Here is a 5,739-nt window from a genome sequence, read left to right as displayed (position 1 = left end):
GTTGTTGAGATTTCTGGTCCTCCTACAGGGTCCCCTTCCTTCTCAGCTTCTTCCAGAGGCTCCATTTTATAAGCAGCTTTTGATTCCTTTTGAAATATGGAACATACTCTGCATCTGAGTAGACACTGAATGATTGTTTGATATGTCAAGCTGTACAGATTGAGAAATTATTTATTTCTGAGGTCACAAAGGCATCACCTGATAAATTATCAAAGTGAGTTGGGACTACAGGGGCACATGGGGGATGGGACAGCGGGTTTCTGGAGGGGAAACCGGGAAAGGGGATAAAATGTAAATTAAAAAAATCCAGTAAAAGAAAAAAAGGAAAAAGTATCAGAAAAATCATAACTGAGAACAAATCAATGGCACACAAGACCAAGGAAAAACTATAACTCCCTTATGTGGACCCAATAAAGAGTAAATGCATAACACTGATGGTGAGCCTATCTAATTGAACCCAAGGCAAATAACTCTCAACTGTCTAAGGAATATTGTTTCAGCTCAGTGTTTCCTGCTAACATAGCCTTCCTGGATTACCATCTGGTCATCCTCTGTCCCCCTACATGGACCTACCATCCATCTTTCCATTATTCATTTGTCTAGACCATGCCTTGCCCTTTCTCTTCTGTAGCTGCACTTAACTCTGATCTTGTAGCCTATAACAATGGCTGCTCTGATTGGTTGCTTATCTTACTTCTCACAAACATCTTAATTTCTATCACTTTCCCTGTTTTTCTGGCTTCTGCAAATTCTTGAACTTCTGTAACTTCTTAACTCTTTGTAGCCACTCTATTTTATACAGGTGGATAGAAATACATATTTACTCTGTGATGTGTGATTTCAAAGTTAATCTTGGTAATTACAACAGGAATAAAGGAGCTCTTCTAGGGAAGGGCTATCAGGGAAAGTGCAGTAGCTATCAAATTGCTGCCACAGAAACCATTGAAATTCATAAATTTAGTGTTAATCACTTTTCTGACACTGCGTTTCTCCCATAGTACAATCTTGTAATGTAGAAGGCAGGAGTTTGTTACAAGGCAATGGGGAACATCTTCAAGGATGAGAGTTGGTGCTAGTCAGAGGGACCATTGCAGAGAACATCCCTGTCAAGGAGTTGGAGTAGACTACAACTACAGAGACCAGCATCATGGTTAAGTGTATTTTAAGGTAGGTTTTTTAAAACTATTCCTAATGTCTTTGGAAAACATAGCTTTTCTGAGAGGCACTTTCCTGCCGAGGCCCATTTAGGTTGATCTTACACAGGAGGAGAATGCTATTAAAGCCTCCATCTAGAGAGTAATCTTGTGACCTTGTGGGCATTTCAGAAGTTCAGAATGTCATGTTTCTATTCAGGGTCAGAGATACAACTCAGGTCCCATTCTTTTGACCATTATTCAGAGCACTTTAAAAAGAAGATAGATGATAGAATAAAAATGAATTTATAAAAATAGCCAGGTTTTACCAGGATGAAATAACTTTTCTTTGAAGGATACAAACAAAAGCCCAGTGCTCCATCTTCTTCCCTTTTGTCTAGTCTGTTGCTGTTCTTACTTAAAATATCTTAAATTTGAAGGAGAGGCAATTGTGATGTTCACCTCCTTTTGATCAGGTTTTTCAAGTCTGAAGAAATGTAGTCCTCATATGTCCCTGTCACTTTTTCATTTAGTCTGATAACAGGAGCAATGATGTTGGGGCTTGTGATAGTTTGCATAGGAATGGCCTCCATAGGCTCAGCTCATATCCTTAAAAGCATGCTCATCAGGGAGCAGTGCTACTTGAGAAGGATTAGGAGGTGTGGCCTTACTGGCAAATGTGGCTTCATTGGACGAACTGTGTTATGGGGGTGAGCTTTGGGATTTCAAAAGCTCAAGCCAGGCCTGTGTGTCTCTCTTCCTGCTGCCTGCAGTTCTTGATACAGAACTCTCAATCCTCTCTAGCAAATTGTCTCTGTTCTTGCTGACATGTTTTCCACTTGACAATAATGATAATACTGGACTAAGCCTCAGAAGTTCTAAGCCAGCCCCAGTTAAATCCTTTCTTTTATAAGAGTTTCGGGGGTTGAGAAAGAAGTCTCTTTGTACCCGTAGAGTGACTACTAAGATAGAGCTGAAGCTGGTTTTCCTTTTGAAAGCTTTATTTTATTTTTTATTGGATATATTTATTTATTTACATCTCAAATGTTATTCCCTTTCCAAGTTTTATGTCCATAAGCCCTCTATCCTCTCCCCTTCCCCCCCACCATTATTTTTATGTGTCTCTAGGTGGATAGGGATTTGAGTCTGGGTACCTGCAGTAGCCAAAGGAAAGCACCAGTTTTCTGAGAGCTAGAGTTACAAGTGCTCATAAACTGCCTGACATAGGTTCCGGAAATCAAATCCCAGGCTCTCTGGAAGAACAGAAAGTACTAACTACTCAATCATCTCTTGCATCCTGAAGCTAATTTTCCAGGAACAGACAGAGATAACTCCCACTTAAAGGTTTGCTGGTGAAAGAACATGCCCACGGTCAACGAACTATTGGTAACTATGGGAGTCTTCTACCCACAGTCTTATAAAATCTCTGACATCTTTCTCTTTTGAAAATGGAGAGCTACCTTTCCTTCACCCCTCTTTTCTTCCCCTCCCTTTCTATATCTTTCCTTTGTATATCTTCCCCCTCCCTTTTTATATCTTCCCGTTCTTCCCCGCTCCCTCCTTTATTCCTTCCTTCCTTTTAATTAATTTATTTTTGAGATGTCTTTAACCTATTGTTCTGAGTTTGGACTTAAAGAAAACTGTCTTATTCTTTAATTTCAGCCTCCAGTTCATTTGGCAGAGGAACCAGGCAATAGGACCTCTAGATGCATATAAAACTCAAGTCATGCAGTTTTATTTCCTGGTTTTACAGACTATGATTTATGAGGTATGGGTTCTCAATGACAATCAAGTCTTCCACTATTTAGCTAGCTAACTAGCAAATTCTACTCTTTAGCATTCTCATCTTGAGAGATTAGTCATCTAGAAAAAAGCATCACAGAAAGATTTCATTAAAATGTATATTGTTTTTATTTCTCGGTAATATGTAAAAATTAAAAATGAAGAAAAGTGGGACAGTGATAGATTAGAGGAGAGTTGTACAACCGACACGCAGCCCTTTAAAAGAATAAAGTATACTTACCTGGCAGGGGAGATACCATGATCATGAAGGTGGTTTTCCCAGGGCGAGGCTTATCCATTGCACTCCGGATGTGCTGACCCCTGCGATTTCCCCAAATGCGGGAAACTCGACTGCATAATTTGTGGTAGTGGGGGACTGCGTTCGCGCTCTCCCCTGATTTTAGAAGAAAGAAAGAAGAAAGAAAAAAATAAAAGAATAAAGTATACAGACAAAAATAAATTTTTGTCTTCCGTAGAGATAAAAGCCCCCTAAATGAAAAGAAAAAAAAGCGGTATCTCTTACTTTCTAACAATCAGACCACAACTACTGGGATCCTGACCCAATTTCTGTGATGCCTCCCACAAGCTAATTACTACATAATTCCTAATGGCTCCCAAAGGCCAGCCTCACGACAGACATGGTGTCATGCAGCGTACCATCTGATAGGACAGTAAGATGCCCACTTCTAGCTCCTCAGCTATTGACACAGGAAACACAGATGTCATTGAACTAGTAAGGGGCCTTACCTCTTGGTTCATGTGAGTTTTGCTCTCAGACAAGAGTCCTGCAAAATTCAACAGCCACCAAAGCTTCTAGAGCCTCCAAATGCTTGCAAATATTGAGTTTTAGGGAGAAGATGTTACAGCTTCATGGCTGGAAGCTATAGAGAGAGGAAGAGAGGACAGAGCTGTCATAGAGCAGAGATGGGTCCCCAGAAATGAGATGTCATAGAGGTGGCAGTCTGGGGGCTTTTAAAATAACTTATAGCAGAAAGTACATGCAGCATTAGGGGAGAGACGAGCAGGTCCATCCGGTTGGCCCAGTCAGGGGGTTCACAGGTGCTTCTTAGTTTCAACCACATCTTTGCTTCTAGACTAAGGGTAAGAGTTAAGACGACAAGAAGTGAGAAGGGAATGAGAACTTTCTTGTCTCTGACACCAGCAAGAACATTCCCTAAACTACTGCTTTGGGGCTTCTGCCCTAATAGGTTTTTATCTCCCATTCTCATCAATATAACTCTGCAAATCATCCAGGAGACAAGGTCAGGAATTCTTTTAACTGATATGAAAGGACCCTGGTCTTCCTCAGAGGGGTTCTTCTCTCTCTGAGACTTTTTTCTTACCATGTTTCTGTCTCTTCCAAAAGCATATTTTTTTAAAAATAATTTTACTGTGTATGAGTTTGCCTGCATATGTGTATCTGTGCCATGAAGGTATCTGCTGGCCTTGGAGGTCCAAAGAAGCATCAAATCTCCTGACAGTAGAATTACAGAGGTTGTAAGATGTCACGTGTGTTCTGGGAATTAAATCCAGGTCCTGTCAAAGAGTAAGAACTGCTGAGACATATCTAACTCCCTTTCTTATAGCATATATTCTTTATAAAAACTCTGAAACCAATTCTTGTCTGGCAAATACTTTGACTCCTTAACCTTGGGCTAATTATCAGCACAACAGGTCTCTTTGTGTTAATAAGAAATACTGATAAATGGTCTCAAAGGTGGCAAAAGTGTGTTCCCACTTTTGGAGAGAACAATTGGGTGCATATATAAATACATAAAAGGCAGAGAAAAAAATACCCAACAACTGAATAAATGGGGAATAGCATCTAAGGAGACTGGTAAGGACCACAGTTGTCTGAGCATGCAATTTTATTTTTTATATTCTAAGAACACAGCATGATCAAGAATAATTTTACTAACCTTCTTTATCAGTATGTTTTGATATTGAAGTTATAAAAGTCACTCTCAGGACCTCATTCTCATAGGTTGGTTGGGAGGCAGTCTCCAAGCAAACTCTAGTGGTGTTAGCCATGTTTAGAGACAGCAGTGGAGGTGGTGGTACTGTACAAGAAGTTCTAAAGATTGAGAGGTGAATTGAGATGGAAACGCATAGTAGGAAGTATTGGCAATAATTAAGTAGAGTAAATAAACCAATTCAAACAGGCAGGCCTACTGGAAAAAGACAGTGGCTGTAATAATTAGCATCTAAGGGTCACAGATATTGCTGTCATTTTAATGTAAAACTATGCTTAAAATGTTATTGATATTTTATCACCACACACTAGCAAAACTATTTTCTATTAACTTTATTATTAACCTGGTCCCCTTAGACATGACTTGTAATGGAGTGAAGAAAATATAGATTTTACTTACACCTACTATTTTCTGGAGTAAAAATAATACAAATTTCAGTTCAATAACATTTATAATGGCTCCTTGCTGCCCTTGAGCCTGAATATGTTTTTGTTAAAAACTATGCAATGAATTTTAATAAATGAGAGTTTTGTGGTTCATTTAATTATAAGCCCAAAGCAAAACTGTGGGTGCATCTTGGTGATACAGGAAATGGTTTTATCAAACTCTCACTCACCAAACTGATGATATTCACTCGAGCATGCCTCCTGGGAAGAGCACTAAAATAAATGAAATATGGAGACATTTTGAGATAGTATATGAGGGGTATTTTGAAGCTGTTCCTAGTTGCCATTAAATATTTTACTACAAAGTTATAAATTCCTCTTTTGCCTAGTTGGTTTTTAAAAATACAAACTTTCCTCCCTTTTCTTCTCTGCAGAAAGCGGAATTTTACTCATTTGTCTTTGGTA

The 5,739-nt window shown here is 39.1% G+C and overlaps 1 non-coding gene across 1 annotated transcript; it reads left to right on the top strand.

Moving 5' to 3' along the window:
- The first annotated feature begins 3,148 nt into the window (after window positions 1–3,148).
- On the top strand, window positions 3,149–3,312 carry LOC120098346 (U1 spliceosomal RNA). Its single transcript, XR_015643222.1, has one exon. It is a non-coding gene; the product is annotated as a U1 spliceosomal RNA (small nuclear RNA).
- Window positions 3,313–5,739: the final 2,427 nt, after the last annotated feature.

The sequence above is a fragment of the Rattus norvegicus genome, chromosome 18, assembly GCF_021556685.1.
Source record: "Rattus norvegicus strain SHRSP/BbbUtx chromosome 18, alternate assembly SHRSP_T2T, whole genome shotgun sequence".
In the NCBI taxonomy this organism is placed as follows: domain Eukaryota; kingdom Metazoa; phylum Chordata; class Mammalia; order Rodentia; family Muridae; genus Rattus; species Rattus norvegicus.
The sequence above is the reverse complement of the archived record's forward strand: the minus strand, read 5'-3'. Positions and strand labels throughout refer to the sequence as shown.